Source organism: Melitaea cinxia, chromosome 22, assembly GCF_905220565.1.
Source record: "Melitaea cinxia chromosome 22, ilMelCinx1.1, whole genome shotgun sequence".
Lineage (NCBI taxonomy): Eukaryota > Metazoa > Arthropoda > Insecta > Lepidoptera > Nymphalidae > Melitaea > Melitaea cinxia.
The window spans coordinates 13,127,742-13,152,535 of NC_059415.1; the positions used below are offsets into that span (position 1 = coordinate 13,127,742).

General features: G+C 36.5%; 1 long non-coding RNA gene across 1 annotated transcript; it reads right to left on the minus strand.

Annotated features, from left to right (window-relative positions):
* Positions 1–2,898: 2,898 nt before the first annotated feature.
* Positions 2,899–14,332, minus strand: LOC123664475. Its single transcript, XR_006744822.1, has 3 exons — positions 14,322–14,332; positions 6,737–6,746; positions 2,899–3,013 (listed from the first exon to the last, which is right to left on the minus strand). It is a non-coding gene; the product is annotated as an uncharacterized LOC123664475 (long non-coding RNA).
* Positions 14,333–24,794: the final 10,462 nt, after the last annotated feature.

The following is a 24,794-nucleotide window of genomic DNA, read 5'->3' on the forward strand; positions in this document are numbered from 1 at the left end:
CAGATGGTTACTTTGTATTAATTCTTGGTCAAAAAAATTGATATAAAGTATCATAACCTAATGATAAGGCCTCTTCTCCATTACACGGTTTCTCGCCGTGAAAATCTACGGTTAATTCGCCGCGTGTAGGCACGGTCGTCAGTGTGGTATGGATCACTATATGAGCTTGTCGACATGCACGGTGGCGCCAAGGCACGGCGCCGCGGCCGCGTGCGCCGTGACTGCCCCTCGGCGCGCTGCGTCTACGCACGGCGTGATTTTCACCAGTGTTGTATGGCAGTCTATCGGGGTGTGTCGACGGTGCCGGACGTACGCACGGATTCGTGACCGCTTATATACGCTGTTTCGCGATTTTATTATAAAATGAACATAAATCAAGAATTATTAATTACGTTGATTCAAGAAAGGCCTGTAATATGGGATAAGACCATCGACGATTATAAAAATAAGCGGCTTAAATATGATTCCTGGAAAGAAATATTTATTCATTTCCAGCCCACATTTGAAGATTTAAGTGGTGATGAGAAAAACAAGTTTGGTAAGTTACAGATATTTAATTATTAACTTTTTACTTATGCATAGTTGTTTTGATAGGAGAGGCGACCTTCGTTAGATACAAAATATTGTGCAAATCTGTTGCGAACTTCATTAGCCGCCAAACTTCCGCGAACTGCATTCGTGATAGGTAACTGGATTAGTTCCGATTCTGAATCAAGGGTGGACTCATTTTCACTCGCATTGTGAAACTGAAAGTTTTCCTGCTTATGTATAAAATTTTGCAAAACACAACATGTTTTCACAATATCAACTGCCAAATCGATGGACACATTCATTGGCCGGTGAAAAATTCGCCATTTATTGGATAAAATGCCAAACGCACATTCAACAAATCTTCGCGCTCTTGTGAGTCTGTAGTTAAATGTACGTTTTAATTGATCAAGCTGATGACCACCAAATGGACGAAGCAAGTGATAATGCAAAGCAAAGGCTTCGTCCGCAACGAACACATATGGCAAATCGTAGTCAATTCCAGGCAAACGTGTTGCATCGGGTAGATTTAATCCGTTGTTTGTTAAATTTTTCCAAAATGGGGTCTCTTTAAACACACTGGAATCACACTCCTTTCCGTAGGCGCCAACGTCAACAAATATAAAGTTGTAATCGCTATCTACTACTGCCATCAAAACTATAGAAAAAAAATGTTTGTAATTTAAAAACATCGAGCCACTATCAATTGGCTTAATAAGTCTGATGTGTTTTCCATCGACCGCTCCTAAGCACAGCGGGAAGTTGGAAGATTCTTGAAATTTGCTTGCAATGTGTAGCCAGTCTTCTTTAGATGGCATTTTCATATATTCTTTATACAGTTCTAACCAAATGTAGTGGCATACTTCACGTACGATGCAACTTATGGTTTTTATTCCAATTCTATAGCTGTAGTATAGGTCAGTAAAGGTATCTCCTGTTGCTAGATACCTGAAATATAAAACAAAACGGTTCAGGTTCAAATACTAAAACCCCATTTTAGGTCGGGGTCGATTCAGTTTAGGTCGGGGGTTTTCATAAATTTTGAATTTAATAATTATTATTTATTTATTTTCAGGGCAAATGGTGATGAAGAAGTGGACCAATATGAAAGATAGCTGGATAAAATATGACAAAAAAAATTAATGAATGTAAGTCTGGTTCTTCAGCAAAAAAAATAAGAAAATATATGTTCTATGATGAAATGATGTTCCTAAAAAAAATGTTGAGCATCGCAAGACCGATTCTAACATGACTGAACATGTTCATGATTCTAGCCTCAGTAATGAAAATTTTGATAGTGCAGTCCCGAATCAATCAAGCTCGGGATACACTGAACGGAGTGAGACGCAAAGGGCTAAAAAAAAAAGAAAAAATGAACTAAGTGAAGTTGACATTAGGTTTATGAAGTTTATGGATTCAGCAGAACGAGATGAGAAAAAGAAAAGCCGTAGTATGAACTTTTTTATGGGAATCGCTGATACAGTTGACAAGTTCAGTGATGAAAATATGATAGACTTTCAGTTTCAAGTAATTTCAATAATTAAAAATATTCAACAAAGACAGTGTACTCAGTATATACCTACATCAAGAAACCAATGGGATCAAGGCCATCAAGGATATTTAAGTGGTACAGCATCCTCAAATGCGCAATCGTCAACATATGGATATTCTACAGCTGCTAGATCGAGCTATGGAATAAGTCGTCCACAGACGTCTTCTCATGATTTTGGACACGGTTCTGGTTTAGAGCCAATCCACTACCGACCCGAATCACAATTATCTGTACATAGTGTAAATGCGGAAAGTATCTCGGCAGATTCTCAAGTTTCTATTGAAGACGAATTCGATTTTAGTACCGCACTTGAGTAGCATTTTCAGCGTAGTGTATTTTTTGATTTACTTGTTCTTAAATTAATAATTATTAAAATTCAATTACATGTAATAATTTTGTTTGTGTGCAATAAACAATTTTAAACTAAAATATGTCATTTAATTTTGTACCTACTTACCTCAGAGTTACAGCCAATCTTTCTGCGGGCGATATACTCTCTCGCATAAAAGTATCTTGATGTTTTAGTTCCTGAGATAATTTTTGGAGCAAGTTGTCGAATGTAGTTTTCTGCATTCTAAAATAATTGTAAAACTTGTCTTCATCTTCTCTCAATTGATTCTTGACAAGTGTATGAAACGCGCCATATTCCTCCCTTTTTTCTAAAATCGGATGTATCCAAAACCTTACTTCCCTTTTTTTTTCTATTTTCTTTTTCCTATATATGTAATAAGCAACTATAATCTTTTTTTTCGTAAGAAAATTCATGACGCAGCACGTCCTACACAGCCCGAGTAAAAAGCGCTACTAGCCAGTACTTACCGATGTCTCGCGCGGTGATTTTGCCGTATCATGTACAAGCTAGCACGTTTTTTCAACCGTACGGCTTACACACCGTACGTTTGAACAACCGTGTAATGGAAAAGATGCCTAAAGCTGTTGATTTGTGTTGTATTTTATTTTTTATTCAAATAAATGATAAATCGTAAAACTCTTTTATTAAATTTCTTATAAGTTGAGGGTTCAATCTCTTTCTAGACAGATAAGTATTGTTCTTTAAAATACAGTCAAGTTATTGTAATTAATTTGTTTTTTTACATGTTTTAGCAAATGTAAGCTTATAAATCATAAATGTTTATTAAGAAACAGTTACTTCCATGGAAAACGACATATAGGTCAGTTGATTTTTCGAATTTCTTATCAAATCTTCAGTTATTTATTAATCTGCTTGATCTTTACTATGGTTATGTTAATTCAAGCTCACAATGTTCCAATTCTAATACGTTTTTCTAATATTTAAAGTAAACTTTAATAAATAGTAATAGACTAATAGGTAATTGCAAGACTTGCAAGACGCTTGCTGCAAGACCAAGACCAAGACTGGCTAAGTCTCGTCTTGTTCTTGCATTTGGGCAACACTAATAAATTTGATTGTATTTCCTTCCCAGTTAAAATTACTGACATAGCAAAAGTAGAGAAATTAAATGATATTAGTATTAATGTTTTTGGATTTGAATATAATAAAAAAAAACGATGTAATTCTATTGTAGGCCCATTATTTTTAACAAAGTGTCGTAAAAGCTAGACATATCAATTTATTTTTTCCAATGATACGAAAAATCATTATTGTTACTTAAAAAATTTATCGCGGTTAGTTAGTACACAAATTTCAAAATATGGTCACGCCATGTACATTTGCGAAGCATGTCTACTTCATTTTCCATCTGAGGAAAGGTTAAATAACCATGAACAATACGAATGTGCCCACATTTGTACAGAATTACCGAACAGCGAAACTTTAAAAAGAATTGGTTTGGTCAACCTATTTCAAATGATAAAATTAAATTTGATAGTTATGAAAAGAAGTTAAAGATACCATTTGTAGTATATGCTGATTTTATAATATTAATAGAATCTGTTGCCGCGCAAGGCAATTTAGTTTATATATATATATATATATTTTATAGTAGTAATTGTCGTCATTAGTTAGAATTATTGTAGTATCTATTATCTGTTAATTAATTATTATCTGTAGTTTGCTTTATCTCTTGTGTAATTATTATCTGTAGTTTCCTTTATAGAATTTATTGTCTTTTGCATAGTCTATTATATTGTCTATAACTTCTTCCGGCCCTTTCTTTTCAACTTGTCACGGTGTCACCTTGTAATAAAGGCAATTAATTATACTTAAAAATATATATTGAGTTTTAATCAATACATTAAGGCTCCAGTATGTATCAAATACAGAATCTATTTCTAACGATTCATCCAAACCTTTCACACATAACATTCAGAAACATGAAGTGCATAGTTTTGGTTATTACATAAAATGTTCATATGATGATAAATTATCAAAATACGCAACATATTGCGGAAATGCATATGATAAGCATATGATATGATGATAAGCTGTGCACAAGTGTTTATGGAAAGTTTATATAATAATTTAAAAGAAAAAAAAAATAGACTTCGAAAATCTCCAGTACTGCTAACAAATGAAGACAAAAACCAAATTTCAAATGCAACCATTTGTCATATTTATGAAACATAGTTATCAGGACTTTTATATGATTTTAATTGGTACACTGGTAGTTTTATAAGTGTTGCTCATTAATCGTGTAGCTCATAGATCAGAACACCACGTTATATACTAATATTTTTACATTACATTAGTCACTATGATGGTCATTTTATTGTTCATGCATTAAACTTTTGTGATGGTGACGTCGATGTTATCCCTCAAAATAAAGAAAAATATATATTCATTTTCTAAAAAATTAAAAATAAATAGCCACGAAATTATATTGAGATTCGTAGATTCATCTAAGATTTTATCGTGTAAATTAGAAGAAGTAGCCGAAAATCTCAGTAATGATCAATTTCAAGAATTACGTAAAAATTTCCCACATGATGAAAATTTCATTCATTTAAAACGGAAATGGGTTTATCCATATGAATTTGTGACTAATTGTGATGGTTTAAGCCTAACGTCGCTGCCGGAATAAAACAAATTTATAGCTCACTCACAGATTCACATATGTCAAATGATGATTACAAATCATGCTAAATATGTTTGGGAACACTTCGATTGTTGTAATATGCTAGATTATTCGAACTTGTATTTAAAAAAAAAAAAACGACGTTTTACTTTTATCCAACGTATTTGAAAACTTTAGAATGCTATGTATTAGTACTTATGATTAAGGCCCTACCCATAATGACACAGCTCCCGGATTAAGTTCGCGGTCAAAAGGTCTAGGGCGTCAGAGGTTAAGTTGGGATGCAATGCTCAAATATACAAAAATAGAATTAGGACTTTTAATAGATTATGAGAAAATTGCATTTATTAGATCAGGTATCAGGGGTGGTGTATCTTAATGTAGTAATTGTTATGCTAGAGCTAATAACAAATACATAGAAGATTATGATGCAGGGAAACCAAATTCATATATCACATATTTTGATGCCAACAATTTATATGGTTGGGATGTGTCTCAATATCTTCCTACTGGTGGATTCGAATGGGTAAATCCAAAAACAGATATTAATGTGTCTGAGACATCGGACTTCGGTTTCAAAGTTGATTTGGAATATCCAGATGAACTTCATGATTTACATTCAGACTTTCCTTTATGTCCAGAACACATTTGTGTAGGTAATACTAATGGGAACAAACCAGTCCCAAATTTAAATAATAAAGATATACAATGTGTCCGGTTTCCGATGTCCGGGTTAATTACAATGAACGAGTACTCAAGCCAGCATATTGCTAACATCCATTTCGTGTATGGATTGTGTAACGGGAGTTGTAGAGTATGCACGCAGATTTCCTAACAGACGTACGCCGAATGCTCGCACTTTCGTGAGAATTCAATTGAGACTTGCGGAAAATGGAATAAGAAGGCTCGGTAACGAACGTAATCGTGTTTTGTCGCTCCAAGATGAACACCCTAGCCTGAGCATTAGACGCATAGCTAATCGTCTCAATCTATCAAAATGGTCGGTACTTCTACTTGCGTAGATATTGTTAGATTAATGCAAGCATCTATGCTTCGCCAACAATTTTTTTTAAAGTACTGCCATTTTTTATTGATGGCGAAAAAAAATCATTGATCGCTGAGTTGTCGATAAAATTAATTATATTTTAACCGCTTAAAGTATCGGACATCGGAAACCGGACACATTGTATATGTAATTCATTACAGAAATTTAAAGCAGTGCATAGAAATGAGGGTTTAAATTAACTAAAATTCAAAGTTTTAAAATTTAAAGTCTCCCTGGTTGAGAGTGTACATAGATCTAAACACAAAATTAAGAACGTTAAAAATTCAGAAATTTCACTGGATTTTGGAGCAAGGCGATGCTCTAATTCTCGATCGAGGTTTTAGAGACAGTATACAAGCTCTTGAGGAATGTGGTTATGAAGCCCATATATCTCCCACTAAGGCAAGGGGTTCCTCTCAGCTAACGACAGATGAAGCGAATAAGTCACGATTAATAACTATTTGTCGTTGGGTGATCGAAGCTATAAATGGGCGAATCAAACAATGTTTTAAACTTCTACGCCAGACGTACCTTAACAGAGCCCTTACGCATATGTTCACAGATTTTCAGATAGCTGCTAGTCTTGTAAATGCATTTAATCCAGTGTTTATCGACAATAACCGTGCTGCTGAGTTTGTGACCATAATTAATGAAAAAATAAAAACGCCTAATGTACAGGGTGGGCCAAGAATTCGTTAACATTTAAATGTAACTTACCGCGCAAACTATTGCCGCGCGGGGCGCGGGCGTGGGCGGGGGCACTAGCTCGCTTCTTGGAAATTTAGTCGCAATGGATCGCTTCACGGGGCCGCAACGCGCTTACTGCGTGAAACAGTTTTATTTAAACAACTTTTCGCTCATTACTGTGAGACGCTTATTTCGCGTTGAATATGGTTTACACGACTTAAGTCAGTGTCCAAGTGCTCCTTTAATAAAGAAATGGGTGAAGAAGTTCGAAGAGACGGGATCTACACTAAATGTGAAACAAACCGGCGGCCCGCGGACTTCTCGGAGCGAAGAGAACGTGCAGCAAGTTTCCGCTTCTGTTCGACGTGATCCAGATTTATCGACACGCAAACGTTCGGCTGAATTAGGATTATCCCGCACATCATTACGCCGTATTTTGAAATTAGATTTGAAATTACATCCATATAAGATCCAGCTAGTGCAAGAACTAAACCCTAATGATTTAAATTTGCGTAAGTCATATGCCGAAACAATGTTAACTCGATTCAGTAATTTTGACAACATCTTATTCTCTGACGAAGCCCATTTCCACCTAAATGGACATGTAAACAAACAGAATTGCAGGTATTGGAGCAGCGAAAATCCTAAAGCTAAACATGAGAGGCCACTTCACTCTCCTAAGGTAACTGTATGGGCTGCAATTTCAGCAAAAGGAATCATCGGACCTTACTTTTTTGAAGATTCTCGAGGCCGTTCAGTTACTGTTAATTCTGCCGAGTATGTGAAAATGTTACGGGAGTTCTTAGCACCGATGCTACTGGAATTTGCTGGCTATAATCGTAACACATGGTTTCAACAAGATGGAGCCACGGGTCACACATCGAACGAGTCCTTGCCGGTGGTCAAAGACATGTTTCCGGAAAAGCTGATATCCAGACGGGGTGACATCCCATGGCCACCCAGAAGTCCAGATCTATCCCCAGCAGACTTCTTTTTATGGGGTTATTTAAAAAGTCGTGTCTACATTGATAAACCGAATACACTGCGTCAACTTAAAGAAAAAAATCATCGAAGAGATGTCGGCGATCTCGCGGTCTCTTTGCAGAAGAGTATTCGAAAACTTCAGGACTCGCTTAAATGAGTGCAAAAACCGAAACGGTGGTCATTTAGACGAAATAATTTTTAAAAAATAAATTACAACTAATTAGTTTTCTCGTAAATAAACGATTTCTAAAATATGTTAAATGGTTTTTTTTATACGATTTTTTCAAATGTTAACTAATTCATGGCCCAGCCTGTATTATATGATTATGTAGAGTTAAAAAATCTGAATAGGCAGCGAGTAATGTTTTTAAGGATCGACGGAAACGATCTCTTAGTAGATTTTCCACGTTTGGTTGAGGAAGATATTATTATGTATGCATTAGGCACATATCATTTGAAATTATCAAAATCATACGTAGCGGAACACTTACGAGACGGTGTTTACGTTATAGAAGTTTGTAGGGAAGACAGATTACCTGACCTTCAAGACTGTAATATATTTTTAAACAATGTGTGGTTGCTTCGTGGACGAATTCAGTCCAGACATGTAAGAGCACGAACTTATTATTCATTTGTGCTCGTAGACCGTCAACAAAAAGGGAGGGATGCTTTAGTTCATCATTATTGCACGTGTTTGATAGGGCGGCGCACAATCAGTGCGTGTGCCCATATTATTTCAATAATATGGTATTTAGGCGTTGGTCGCCACGATGTATTTATTCCCCCGGCACTATATTTGGAAGACATCATTTTTGACGATGAAATTGTATGGACCATGGAAGTTGTAACTGTAATAAATGATTATTAAAAAATAAAAGTGTTTATTTTGGTAGTATCACCCTCAGGTTAATTACCCAAGTGATAAGCTGACTAAAATACAGCATAGAATGATTTTTTTTTTGTAGATTTGATTTTAACAAAAAAAAAGTAGGAGCCAAAAATATAACTTTCACAGTTCCAGACTGTACATTTCCCGGTCCATTCATTACATAAACTGTTTCATTTCAGTAACTTTAGGTTATAAGCAATAGGCTAACAGACATTAGAACTTTACTGGCTATGCCGGCCAGGGTCCATACAAAAGTGCCCATCATTCTTTTGTGTCACGATTTATGTTCTAGATAAACTCCGAAACTACTGAACCAACTTTTAAAAAGTTTTATAAACATTAATGTGTAATTTGGTCTAACTTGGGTGATAGGGTAGGTTATATCTCAATTGGACCCGGTAGGTGGCACTGCTATCGGTATGTAAGTAATCAAATTTTGTAGCTGTTTTTTGGGCAGGACAACGTCTGCCGGCTCCGCTAGTATTAGTTATTAGTAGTCCGCTAATATTTTGAAGGCTGAGCCTGCTTCTCGGTACTTCCTGTGGAGAATCTTAACACCTGGTGGATGTTCAGAGCAATGGACATAGGTGATTTGTGAGTAAACTTAAACTTAGCTTTTATCTATTTTGCAAGGATATTTTAATTTTGGTGGTTTACTCGTTAAGTTCATTATACTCATCATGTATATTTATAAATGTTAGTAAAATATTAAAGAACCTTCTCTCTACGACTGAACAACATTAGACATTGTTTAGACTGTAATTTCTGAAGTAATTATTTTTTTGGGTTTGGCTAGATAGGCTATTATGTATTGAGGGTAGGTTAGTGTTGTGATAACTGGAATTAAACAAACTTTATTGTTTGAACTACTGACGGGTTATATTTAAAACTTGTCCAAGCTGCTTCAATATTTGCATCCAGCCTAAACCTTAAAGATTTGTAATTTTCTTTGTCAACGGCACATTGTATTCCGAAATAGTCGGACGATTTCCCCGACAATGTGCCGAGTGGCAATTTCAACCAGCAGACTTTATAAAAAACTTTTAGCAACAAACCATATTAGAATAAATAACAATTTAGTCACACCTATAAAACATTCATGACATTCTGAAGTCTACAACACCCAAATCTTATATTTATCTCAACAAATTAGTATGTTATATTAGAATTCCCTTTAGTTAAAAATGAAAATTTTAATCTTTATCACATATTTTCTATTCCTACCAGACATTACAACTCATCCTATTACTCAATCTTATTCCCTGAGCATACAGGGTGGGCCATAAATTTTTGCAAATGGCAACACTCGATTTCTCAAAAACCGTTACAGGGAGGGGCGCGCGGGGTACGGGGAATGATGCGCCGCTTTATGCAATTTTAGTCACGATGGAGCGCTTCACGGGAAAACAGCGTGCTTTTTGTGTAAAAATGTTTTACAAAAACAACGACTCCTACGTTACTGTACGACGGCTATTTAGAATTGAATACGGATTTCCAAGTGTTAATTTAATTAAAGCTTGGGTCAACAAGTTCGAGGAAACAGGATCGACAATCAATATTAAACAAACAGGGCGGCCACGTTCAAGAAGAAGCGAAGAGAACATTCGGGAAGTAGAAATTTCCGTACGGAACGATCCAGAATCATCTTCGCGTAAGCGTTCGGCGGCTCTAGCAATACCAAGAACTAGTCTGCGGCGAATTTTGCATTTGGACCTTAAACTACACCCGTATAAGGTTCAAATTGTGCAGCAGATGAAGCCAAACGATTACATTCAACGTAAGTTATTGGCTGACACTATGCTGGAGCGATTCTCTAGCCTTGAGAATGTATTGTTTACGGACGAGGCCCATTTTCACATCAATGGGCACGTAAATAAGCACAATTGTTGGTACTGGAGCACGGAAAACCCTCGCCTTAAACACCAAAAGCCCCTTCATTCACCTAAAACGACTGTATGGGCTGCCATATCGGCTAAAGGCATAATCGGTCCGTATTTCTTTGAAAACAGTCAGGGAAATAACGTAACTGTAAACTCAGTGGAATACGTGAAGATGTTGCGAGAGTTTTTGACACCACATTTACATGAATTTGAAGGATACAACAGCAGGACTTGGATGCAACAAGATGGAGCAACATGCCATACGTCAAATGTGACTTTACCGGTGATCAAAGAAATGTTTCCCAACAAATTAATTTCTCGCAGAGGTGATATTCCATGGCCTCCAAGAAGCCCAGACCTTACCACCTTGCGATTTTTTCTTGTGGGGATATCTGAAGAGTCGAGTTTACCATAATAAACCAACGACCATATCCCAATTGAAAGAAAACATCCACGCGGAGATAGCCGCGATGCCTCGCAGCATGTGTCAACGAGTTTTCCAAAGTTTACGTAGTCGATTGCAGGAGTGCCAGCGACGAGACGGTGTCACATCTCGATGATGTCATTTTTAAAAAATAAATTGCTTTAAATGTTTATTACGTTAAATAAATCATCAATAAAATAATATTAGTAGTTTTATTTTTATTCATGTTTCAAATGTGCAAAAATTTATGGCCCACCTTTACATATCTTGCCACTTCTACAACACGGCAAAGTTACGTCACAACGAGTCTTCTGAAAGACTGCAAGTTGTTTACAACAAAAACACAAGTTTGCAAGGACCTGCCAGTGTATAACTACAACTCCAGACCCATATGCGGAATCTCCATCCTACAATAGTCCAGCAAGGATCTACCAAGAAATTGCGAGCTGACCGCCTTCTCTGCACACCTGGACAACAACCAACCAGTGGATATTTCTGCTAAGGTTCAAGACACCATGTGTAGTCGAATGCGGAAACGAAATAAAATACCAAGAAATCTTCGGCTCCGGAATCCTTGAACCCAGGATGCAAGTTCTACACCGCTTTTGTGACCCTCAACGCAGAAGAGGATACGATGACGAACCTGACTCATCTAATCATCACAATGAACATTGAAGACGCCTGTCCTCCTGAAGCACGGAAACAACCAATCCCACCTGAGTTACAACCTATAATAGTGAAAAATGTTCCCTTAGATTCCTTACATGTTATAAAAGAACAAGTCAAAGTCCAAAAACAACTTCTGAAGGAACAACAGAACTCCTTCAACAATAATTTTTTGAGACTGAAATACTCTTTCGCCGCTTTCAGTGCTATAGCACTGGGCTTATCAATTCTTATTTTTCTTTTATACAAATGCTGTCCATGACTTCTCTGGTCTCATCATTTCTGGTCTCAAAATCTAAACCAACCGGACCTTCATCATCACAAATTTTCATCCCCCTGCTTCACAGGGGGACTGCGAAATCCCGCTTTCAAATTTATAAATTTAACTCATTACCTCTCTGTATCTACAGTCGGCTTGGATATTCTAAAAATAGAATCCTTTAAATATTTTTATTAAGATATATTAAAGAATTTTATTAATTGTAATATCTCGGCCATTTTCCAACCGATTTAACTGCGGCTTTCGCCACCGATACCTTCTTCACCCCCTTTTCACAGCCCACCCTTAAACCAATCCCCACCCCCTCACCCCCCACTCCAATTTTTTTTACTTTTCTCTCAAAAAACTCTACAACCACCCATATTAACTAGTTCAAGCAAGTATTAACATGCAACGAACATCTGGCGCACGAACAAAAGACTTCCAAGCAACAAGCAATCCAAGAACACCAGAACGCGTGGCCGACATCTTATGCCGAGCAGTGATGCAGCCAAAGCCTCACCTCGCAGCATGAAAAGATAAGTGCCCTATATCTATCCAAACCATGATTCCCAATATTAATTAATCCTAATCGATCCTAACCTTTTTGACCCATTTCTTATCAAGCTCAACAAGTGCTTTGCAATCATTCAGTTATCAATGATAACCTCCCAAACGGAAACAAAATTGACAATTTACTAGCAAAATTTTGGGAGCTAGAAGAGCTTCACCAAAAAACAATCCTAAGCGAAGCAGAATTAGCCTGTGAGAACCACTTTCGGTCTCAGACTTTACGGCTTCCTTCCGGCAGGTTTAGTGTCAGGCATCCTCAGGCATTTATGTCATCATGCTGTCTTTAAAACATCCAGCTAATCTACTAAGTTTAGGGTCGTATTTGATGGTTCCTCTTCTTCTGGTTTTTTCAATAAATAATTTGCTAATGGTTGGACCTAACATTCAGGATTCTCTTTTCTCCATATTAATTCGAGCTAGAACACACAAATACCTGTTGAACGGAGACATTGAAAAAAATGTATCGCCAAATAGAGAGATAAAATGAGTGGAGATGGATATGGTTACCAGTGTAGAAAATGGCAATCTGCAACGTGGGAAAGAGAGTAGAGAGTGCCGGAAATATGAAGAGGGAGGCAATACACCACTTACGAGTGTCTGCAGAGCTTTTATGACAGTTCTGTCCCTCTCGGACTCGAGAAACTTGCAAAAATGCAGTTTAGAGAAGGAACGAGCCCGTCACGCTAAAGAGCTTGTGCAGATTTAGAGTGCGCACAATAAGAAGTTTCAAGATACTAAAAAATCGCCGCTTCTGGGCTGCAGTCGGCGCATACCGACATATCCGCTCCTGGCTGGAGTACGAGACAGCAGAGCCTTTCCAGAAGATCCGTAACCTCCGGGAGGCGCAAATAGAACTGGGGGAGATTCAAAACAGCATTCATAAATTTTTAGCATCCAGAGGACCGAGTGAGGTAGCTCCGGAGGCAGAGGGGAAAGTCCAGGAGTCAATAAAAATGGCAGAGAATAAAATAAGCTCAATCTCTAGTAGGGTGGAACAGGTGACCAACGAGCTGGTTAAGACTAGGTTATAACACTTTTAGGTGTTCCAGGAGGGCTTTTTTGTTTTTTTTTTTTTTTTTAGTGTCTTTAGGAGAAGCCTTGAGCTTTGCCTTCATGGCCATAAATTAATTACAATTTCCATACATTTTAATTAAAAATTACTTGAGTCTGGCAACAACATCATGCTCATGCATTCTGTCGCACGCGCAGTCTTTAAAAATTAATAATTTGAATTGTAAGTGGTAGCATTTAACATTTCAATGATTATTTACATGTAACATCTGTGTTCAATCAGACATAATGGTTTTTTGACAGTTTTGACATCCGTGTAGAGTGACGTGTTTTCGGCCGTTAACAAGATTAAAATTAAAAAGTAATTAGAGGATGTAATTTAATATTAACAAAAGATGTATTGATTCTACTACATGTGAGGTAAAGTTTGGATTACAATGATTATAGTTTTAAATCCGTAGTTAGTACACTGGTAGTATGTATACACTGTCGTTAGAACAACAAGTCTTCTTATCGTTTTTTTTTTTTTCCACCGATACAGTCGTTAAAGAAAATGTCTAATTCTTTACGGAAAAAATTTTTAAGGAGTCAGGTAAATATTTTCAATGTGCTAATTTCGATATTATCAATATTTATAAGGATTAAATAATGTAGGTATCTTTAAAAAACATATTGTTTTTAACGTTAAATTGTATTATTATTGTTTTAGACTCGTGAAACTATTGCCAAGGTGTTCGAATTTCTAAAAAAAAGAAAACACAGTTATATTGCAGCTAGTAAGTGATCCAGTTTGCAGTGCAAGTCCGATTTTAATATCAAAATTGAACGAACATTTAAACAGTGTGCGAAAGAGAACATCAATGGCAGTGGGGGTATCAGAGAGAACAATAACTAATATATTGGCTGAGGGAAAGAAAACTGACACCAAATTTAGATCTCCATATAAAGACCGCAAAAAACGTGCAAAGAAGTTGGAATTAGACAATTTTAACGTCGATGTTATGAGTTCAACTATTCAAAATTACCATTTGGAACATCATCAGTTACCTACCTTGCTTAAGTTAAAAAGAATGTTTCAAGAAAAAATTAACTATGGTGGAATTATTTCGACTCTGCGTACAGGTTTGCTAAAGTTGGGATATAAATGGCGAAAAACGGTGGACAACAGACGTGTAATTGTAGAGAGGCATGACATTCGAAAGCTACGATTTTATTACCTGAAAAATTTAGTCCAATACCGTCAAGAAAATCGGTTTATCGTAATATACAGATGAGAGCTATGTATATCTTAACCAATCATGTGCAAAACAAAGGATGGGGTAATACAGAGGGGCCACCGTTAAAGAAAAACCTGTCGAAAGGACAAAGAATTATCATGTCGCGTGCTGGTTCAGAACAAGGCTTCGTACCTAACGCACTATTGACATACCAAGCTAGTAGTGTTTCCGGTGATTACACCTCTAACATGAATGCAGAAAACTATGAAAAGTGGCTAAAAGAACGTCTGGTACCGAATCTTCTACCTAACTCTGTGCTTGTGCTTGATAATGCGTCATACCACAATGTTCAAAATAATAGAGCTCCAAATTCTAATGCAAAAAAAAAAAGAAATGCAGAGATGGTTAACTGAAAATAACATTGCTTATAATGCACATATGAAAAAAAATGAATTATAGGACTTGATAAAGAAAAATAAAGAAGACCATATTTGCTATAAGATTGATGATAGCTACTTCAGCCATATGGCATAAAAGTTCTTCGGCTACCACCGTATCATCCTGAACTAAACCCGATAGAAAATTTATATTGATAGGGAATTTTAAAAAATTATATTGCTTCGCATAATATCGAACAAAATGTGACGGCAATAATGAAATTAATAAATGAACGTTTAAGTCAAATTGATGAAGAGATGTGGCGCAGTATTTGTCAACACGTACAAAAAAAAGAAGAAGAATATTATCGACATTTTGATATGGAATCTGAAATAATAATTAATCTTGGTGAGAGCAGCGAATCCGAAAATTCATCATTTTATTCTCCTAGTAGCGATACAGATTAATATGTTTAATAAACATGCATTTAATTTTTTTTCATTTGATCCATTATTTTAAATTTGTTGAAATAACTGTGTTTATATTTCATACTTCACTGTACCTCTTGTCACGCACACAGTCATTGTATATATGTACATACAAGGTTTACCCACACATAGCGCCGCGCGCAAAGATGACTTGAAACCATTATATTTCATTTAACTAAGATATCTATGGATTCATGCCATCACGTTGTAATTCTGCGTAAAAATGGAATATCGGTGGAGTACATTGTGATCACAGAGATGTAATCATCGTGACGCTGGCAAACACATAGACTCCCATCGATCACCGTTCACTGCAGGTGATATCCAGAGCATATTCGGTATTGTGTATATTTTCATAGAAAGTTCTTCAGTAATTGAAAGACTTTACAACCTCGTGATGAATTGTTATGATGTACTAATATTGAAATATGTCAGGTAGTATAAGAATTTCTTTCCTAAATTATATCTTTATTATAAGACTTTAAAATCTCATTGCAGCATCTTCGGTTAAATACTTTTTTTTAATCAGATTTAATATTGTATAAAAATGACGATACTACGCTACTATAATCGTCTGTAGCGCGCCCTCTCACTCTCTCCTCGGTCGCTTTCGCTCGTGTTACTACTATTGTTCCCACGTTTGTTTTTGACATTTTCTCATTCACTACAACTCATGCTTGCTAACTGGACTCTGATTCACCCTAGATTGATTGAGCTGTACTGTGTTTCGGAATTGGATTACCCAGTGATTTGGATTTTTGTGTTGCAACATGAGATATTCTTTGAGCGAATATGCAGAGATGCATTATTATTCCGGTGTTGCCCAAGGAAATGGACACTTACGAGGCAAGGCTTTATCGAGAGCATCTCGAACGGCGAGAAGAACGAGACCATTACCCGGATCACAGAGTTTTTATGAATGCACATAATATCCTGATGGTCGGACGAGTTCCTGGACGCAGTACTCACGAAGGACTACCCAGATGTTAGGGATCCTGTCGTGGAACAAGTGTAGAACGATCCTTCTACTAGTACCAGGACTATCTCAAGAAGGACCGGCATACCACGAACCTTACTTATGAGGATACTAAAGTCAGGCGAGTTCACTTTATTGTCTTTAAGCCTTGCCATTGTAGTATTTTACATACCGCTTTGTTAGCGGTGAACGATGGATTATTTTTATTATTGTGACGAGCAATACGTACAATTTCGTAAGACGAAAAAATAATGTATCTAAACTATGCCCAGCATTACAATATAGTGTTTTTGTTGTTGTTTTTTTTTTCAGAGGGCTACCTGCGGATTATCCAAGGCGAGTGGCTTTCTGCCGAACAATAATGGAAAGAACTGAGCGGGATCCTAATTTTTTCGAAAACATTCTGTGGGCAGACAAATCGTGATTCGAAAGGACTGGAGTCTTTAATATCCACAATTATTACAGTTGGGCCATTGAAAACCCACAAATGGCAAGATCATCAAACTTCCGAGTACGATTTAGTCTAAATTTGTGGTTGGAAATTGCAAACGGGACGCTTATACACCTTTCGAATTGCCAAGTAGATTAAATGGAGCACAATATTTCGATTTTTTACAAAACAATTTAGACGATTGGTCGGAGGATGTAGACTTGCAAACTAGAAGGAGAATATTCAAAATGATGAGACTCCTTGCCACTACACAAGAACGGTACGAGAGCACCCGGATCAACGATTCCCCAGAAGGTGGATTGGGCGTGGCGGGCCAATTCCTTAGCCTGCACGTTTACCAGATCTTAACCCCATCGACTTTTTTCTTTGGAGATATTATAAAGAGGTGGTTTACGGACGCGAAATAAACACGAAAGCAGAGCTTCGTGAAAAACTAAAGCAGGGCGCAACAAAAATTAGACAACATAATAGTAGTTTTAGTAGACTAAAACAGAATTTTTTAAGACGTTGTAGATTGTGAATTGAAGCGGAAGGAAGACACTTTGAAAATTTGCTATGAATAAAAATCAGTCATAACTGTTTTAATTGTTTTATTTATTATGAATGGTAATTTTATCGCACACAACCAACCTAATTTACCTTAAAATGAACAATAGGTGCTTGAAACCAATATGATGCGAAAAACGGCGAAAACATCATACAAGATCCATTATAAAAACAAAGATTATCCTGTAGACACTGAGAGGGTTACAAAGGAGTGGGAGAACATACTGAAGAGGAATGGTCTGGAATACAAAGATTTTTGATTAGGAGACAAATCAAACTGGTATGGTACTATGGGGCCGTATTTAGACATGTTCTCAGCATATGCTTTAAGAACCAACGAGCTTAGATTAGGACATAACAATATGCCTATTGCTAAGGTAGATGGCCAACATAAAAGCTTTCCAGTGTCTAAATATGGGCTCTCTGGTGCACACCATGTTTTACTGGAAGGGACATCTTTCCCGCCAGAAAGAAGATCTTCTATTGTTCAGAGTCTGGGTCCAATGACGGCATGGCTCTGCATGCTCCGCAGTGAGGGAATTTACAGAAGGAAATTTGCAGCTGCGGTGAAGCGAGCCATGTCTCATTTACCCTGTATAGACGATATCATAGAAATTACAAAAACGACAAGACAGACTTCAGAAATAAACATGTTGACCACCGTAATCGCAGAGATACTATTGGTTACTACAGCCCGACAGGCCACTCGTATGTTTTTCCCTATTACCATTTTTAATCATGTGTGGGACTTGCATGTTGACAAACTACAAGATTTTGTGAATTTCTTTAGCACTACTGGAGCTGGAGGTTGGTACACTTACAAGTGTGCATCCACTAGTGGTGTTAAATTTACTATCCTGGGGAATATGGAAGAAGAAAAAGCGGCACAGATTGTCTTCCATAGTTTGTTTGGAACCTACAGAGAAGACTTGTCCATTCTGTCTCAAATCACTAATGTCGGAAGATGGTTTACAAGAGAAGAGATGGGAGGGATTTTCAAACAACAAGGATCTTCAACTGTAACTACTTCAATTCAGTTGCCTAGAGTAAAAATGTACTCAAAGATGGCCTGTGCAAACCAAACAGGTCTCTTATCTGGCGTATTCAATCAAGTGGCAACAGTTCCTTGCTTTAGTGGTCGAAGAACACAACAATTTGATGAATCATTCTTTGAACATGTGGAGAAACGACAAGTTGTAGCTGCTAGTGGGAAATCTATAAATCAACTTCTGTCCATTCTAACTAGTACATTAAATGAACTCCATGACAAGGTTAGGTCTTCTAACAAGAAACTTGATATGGGAACTACAAAGTGGAGAGATATGGACTCATTAACTTTAGGTGAACCAGGCAGAGAAATAGATGTCACACTGATAGGAAACTCCAAAATGTTCTTAGGTAAAAATTAGCATTTGTTAATTTTATTGAAGCTACACAGATTGTTTCTCAAATAGGAAAAGAATGTTAACAATCCTCATTCAATATATTCTTCTACTATCATTCTTTTTATACTTGTTTCACTACATTATTTTTATAATCAAAAAGGATCTTGTTTTTACTACAATAGGTGCTTTTAAAACAATTAATTAATTTAGGACCTTTTACACCCCTGTACATTTAAAGGCAGTTTACGGCTAATTACTAAAAAAAAATCGCGGAAATACATGGGGTATTTCCGAGTACCTACAGATGTCAGCAACCCAAAAAAAAAAAATTTTAGACGTCAGCCTTTGGACCATCCTGTATATGTGTGTTTTATGTATCTATGTTTATCGAAAAAAAAACGTACCAGTCGCCTGTTACCTATGCATAAAGTGAAGTCATTCGGAAATGGAAAGGAATAGGCTATTTGTTATTATGATAGAAAGCAGGTCACAATATAAGTACATCTACTTGTATAATTTTCTTACCTTTAATTTTATTGTTATTTTAAATTTCAGAAAAATAAATACAGTTCCAGAATTAGACAAAGAAAGTCTAGACGTGAAATAGGGTTCCAAGGATATAAAAATTACTCTGAAGATATGTTTAAACTTGCACGCGAAGCGGTTGTATCCAAACAAATATCTTCAAGAGAATTAGATGCTGAACGACAGTTCGGTATTCCACGACGTACTATTTGTAAATAAAAAAATAAAAAAACTTGCTTTCAAATTCTGTTGGTCATCTATCAGGTATTAGTTGAAATTACACAAATACCAGAAGCCCCTAGCTGGGGAGCTAGAACTTTTCAACGAAGGACAAAGTTCAAAGAAGTCGTCACCATGTCAGGAATAAATCTGAACATCCTCCTTAAAATAAAGCCGTACGACGGTAACTGGGAAATTCTTAATTCTTTTATTTTTAATTGCAATAATGCTTTTGAAATGGCCTCAGAGGTACCATTCCCAATTCTATTTAATAATATTATAATTCAATTAGAGGGTAAAGGGGAAATCGCCAGCGTCGGCTACTTCCAGCAAATGTCAAAATCGTCGCGCGTGAGTGTAAAAGAACTGAGTCGAAAGTTTTGACTATTGATAGTGTGCGGCACAAAGTTTGTAAAAAAAATGTTCTTGACCATTCTTGGTATTAAAGATTGGATTTTCAGATATCGTCTGACAAAAATAGACTGTGCAATGCCTCCAAATTTGTCTATTTCAACCAGTAATCGCAGAAATCTAGACAAATTGAAGACCACAAATTTTGTGCTCTTCAATTTTCAAAAACAAAAGAAAATGATTAACATCTTTACACCAGAAGATTGGACGAAGCTTGTCCGTGACTGCAGAAAGCAAAAACCTTTTTCAGTGCGAGATATGAAAAACAAGTCTCTTGATTTTGAAAGCCTCACAGTACTATTCCAAGACTATCAGATGGTGTTAAGAGAAGGTGCAAAAATTTTGTAAAGATTCAAGTTTAATCAGTTACAATGATGATTACATGAAAACATATGAAACTGACTATTTGAAACCAAATAATATGGATTCTGAAACATTTTTTATAAACCTAAAGAGTTGTGTTCCATGTTCAGAGGTACATTAAACTAAAATATAACAATATAAGGCTCGTAAATTTCTTACAACAAAGCCTAACGCGTTTCCATAATTTTCTCGAAAACATACTTTTGTGCCCTAGATCACTCTGGTTCCAAGGCCGTCAAATATATTAAAAAGTTTTAGGCTGTGTGAACTTGGCACCCGACTTTGGAAAAAATGTTTTTTTTTGGATTCATTTAATAGATATTGGTTAGTAGTTGATTGTAGTGACAACAACTTTTTTTGTAGTTGTACAAAAAAAAAATTTTTGGCACCAAAAAATATTGCATCCCCCCACATTTAAAATAATTTTTTTTTTCCTTCGATTCTTATAGAGGAACGTTAGTAGATGATTGTAGTGCATTTTGTTTTGTTTTTAGTAAGCTAGAAAAAAAAAAAAATTAAAAATATAAAAAATAATAAATTGCGAATAATTATCGTCATGAATTTTACCTCTATAAAATCAATTAGATAGCTTAAATAATTACAATTACAGGTTAATTGAACGATAATTTCCGTAGCGATATATAGTCATCATTTTTTTAGTTTGTGATAGAATTAATATGACATACTCGTAATATATAACAGTATCAGATGCAGTGAAAGTAAGAAAAACAGTGATTCAGTGCGAGCCAGTAACCGATGGATGGTCTTCACAATTACTAAAAACGTCTTAAATTATTGAGGAACTTCCAAAGGGGTTTGTAGTGAAGAAATTTTCGTTTGCAGTAGAATAAAAGTTTAAGGAAATTGAAGTGAGAGCCGCGGAAGTACGAAACTTTCATCTTCAACGATTCGGTGCGAGCCAGTTACCGATGGATGATCTTCACAATTACTACAAACGTGATAAATGATTTAGGGGCCCTCCAAAGAGGTTTGTAGTGAAAAGACTTTCGTTTGTAGTTGAATAAAACTTAGAGAAAATTGAAGTTAAAGTCGCGGTAGTACGAAAATTTCAACTTCGACTGATTCAGTGCGAGCTATTAACTATTCGTGGTCTTCACGATAACTACAAACGTCTAAAATGATTAAGGGACCTCCAAAGAGGTTTGTAGTGAAAAGACTTTCGTTTGTAGTTGAATAAAACTTAGAGAAAATTGAAGTTAAAGCCGCGGTAGTACGAAAATTTCAACTTCGACTGATTCAGTGTGAGCCATTAACTATTCGTGGTCTTCACGATAACTACAAACGTCTAAAATGATTGAGGGATCTCTATGGAGGTTTGTAGTGAAAAGACTTTCGTTTGTAGTTGAATAAAACTAACAGAAAATTTAAGTGAGACCCGCGGGAGTACGAAAATTTCGACTTCGACTGATTCGGTGCGAGCCATTAACTATTCGTGGTCTTCACGATAACTAAAACGTCTAAAATGATTGAGGGACCTCCAAAGAGGTTTGTAGTGACAAGACTTTCGTTTGTAGTTGAATAAAACTTACAGAAAATTTAAGTGAGACCCGCGGGAGTACAAAAATTTCGACTTCGACTGATTCGGTGCGAGCCATTAACTATTCGTGGTCTTCACGATAACTACAAACGTCTAAAATGATTGAGGGATCTCTATGGAGGTTTGTAGTGAAAAGACTTTCGTTTGTAGTTGAATAAAACTTACAGAAAATTGAAGTTAAAGCCGCGGAAGTACGAAAATTTCGACTTCGACTGATTCGGTGCGAGCCATTAACTATTCGTGGTGTTCACGATAACTACAAACGTCTTAAATGATTGAGGGACCTTCAAAGAGGTTTGTAGTGAAAAGACTTTCGTTTGTAGTTGAATAAAACTAACAGAAAATTTAAGTGAGACCCGCGGGAGTACGAAAATTTCGACTTCGACTGATTCGGTGCGAGCCATTAACTATTCGTGGTCTTCACGATAACTACAAACGTCTAAAATGATTGAGGGATCTCTATGGAGGTTTGTAGTGAAAAGACTTTCGTTTGTAGTTGAATAAAACTTACAGAAAATTTAAGTGAGACCCGCGGGAGTACGAAAATTTCGACTTCGACTGATTCGGTGCGAGCCATTAACTATTCGTGGTCTTCACGATAACTACAAACGTCTAAAATGATTGAGGGATCTCTATGGAGGTTTGTAGTGAAAAGACTTTCGTTTGTAGTTGAATAAAACTTAGAGAAAATTGAAGTTAAAGCCGCGGTAGTACGAAAATTTCAACTTCGACTGATTCAGTGCGAGCCATTAACTATTCGTGGTCTTCACGATAACTACAAACGTCTAAAATGATTGAGGGATCTCTATGGAGGTTTGTAGTGAAAAGACTTTCGTTTGTAGTTGAATAAAACTAACAGAAAATTTAAGTGAGACCCGCGGGAGTACGAAAATTTCGACTTCGACTGATTCGGTGCGAGCCATTAACTATTCGTGGTCTTCACGATAACTACAAACGTCTAAAATGATTGAGGGATCTCTATGGAGGTTTGTAGTGAAAAGACTTTCGTTTGTAGTTGAATAAAACTTAGTGAAAATTGAAGTTAAAGCCGCGGTAGTACGAAAATTTCAACTTCGACTGATTCAGTGCGAGCCATTAACTATTCGTGGTCTTCACGATAACTACAAACGTCTTAAATGATTGAGGGACCTTCAAAGAGGTTTGTAGTGAAAAGACTTTCGTTTGTAGTTGAATAAAACTAACAGAAAATTTAAGTGAGACCCGCGGGAGTACGAAAATTTCGACTTCGACTGATTCGGTGCGAGCCATTAACTATTCGTGGTCTTCATGATAACTACAAACGTCTAAAATGATTGAGGGATCTCTATGGAGGTTTGTAGTGAAAAGACTTTCGTTTGTAGTTGAATAAAACTTAGAGAAAATTGAAGTTAAAGCCGCGGTAGTACGAAAATTTCAACTTCGACTGATTCAGTGCGAGCCATTAACTATTCGTGGTCTTCACGATAACTACAAACGTCTAAAATGATTGAGGGACCTTCAAAGAGGTTTGTAGTGAAAAGACTTTCGTTTGTAGTTGAATAAAACTAACAGAAAATTTAAGTGAGACCCGCGGGAGTACGAAAATTTCGACTTCGACTGATTCGGTGCGAGCCATTAACTATTCGTGGTCTTCACGATAACTACAAACGTCTAAAATGATTGAGGGATCTCTATGGAGGTTTGTAGTGAAAAGACTTTCGTTTGTAGTTGAATAAAACTTAGTGAAAATTGAAGTTAAAGCCGCGGTAGTACGAAAATTTCAACTTCGACTGATTCAGTGCGAGCCATTAACTATTCGTGGTCTTCACGATAACTACAAACGTCTAAAATGATTGAGGGATCTCTATGGAGGTTTGTAGTGAAAAGACTTTCGTTTGTAGTTGAATAAAACTTAGTGAAAATTGAAGTTAAAGCCGCGGTAGTACGAAAATTTCAACTTCGACTGATTCAGTGCGAGCCATTAACTATTCGTGGTCTTCACGATAACTACAAACGTCTAAAATGATTGAGGGATCTCTATGGAGGTTTGTAGTGAAAAGACTTTCGTTTGTAGTTGAATAAAACTAACAGAAAATTTAAGTGAGACCCGCGGGAGTACGAAAATTTCGACTTCGACTGATTCGGTGCGAGCCATTAACTATTCGTGGTCTTCACGATAACTACAAACGTCTAAAATGATTGAGGGATCTCTATGGAGGTTTGTAGTGAAAAGACTTTCGTTTGTAGTTGAATAAAACTAACAGAAAATTTAAGTGAGACCCGCGGGAGTACGAAAATTTCGACTTCGACTGATTCGGTGCGAGCCATTAACTATTCGTGGTCTTCACGATAACTACAAACGTCTAAAACGATTGAGGGACCTCCAAAGAGGTTTGTAGTGACAAGACTTTCGTTTGTAGTTGAATAAAACTAACAGAAAATTTAAGTGAGACCCGCGGGAGTACGAAAATTTCGACTTCGACTGATTCGGTGCGAGCCATTAACTATTCGTGGTCTTCACGATAACTACAAACGTCTAAAATGATTGAGGGATCTCTATGGAGGTTTGTAGTGAAAAGACTTTCGTTTGTAGTTGAATAAAACTAACAGAAAATTTAAGTGAGACCCGCGGGAGTACGAAAATTTCGACTTCGACTGATTCGGTGCGAGCCATTAACTATTCGTGGTCTTCACGATAACTACAAACGTCTAAAATGATTGAGGGATCTCTATGGAGGTTTGTAGTGAAAAGACTTTCGTTTGTAGTTGAATAAAACTTAGTGAAAATTGAAGTTAAAGCCGCG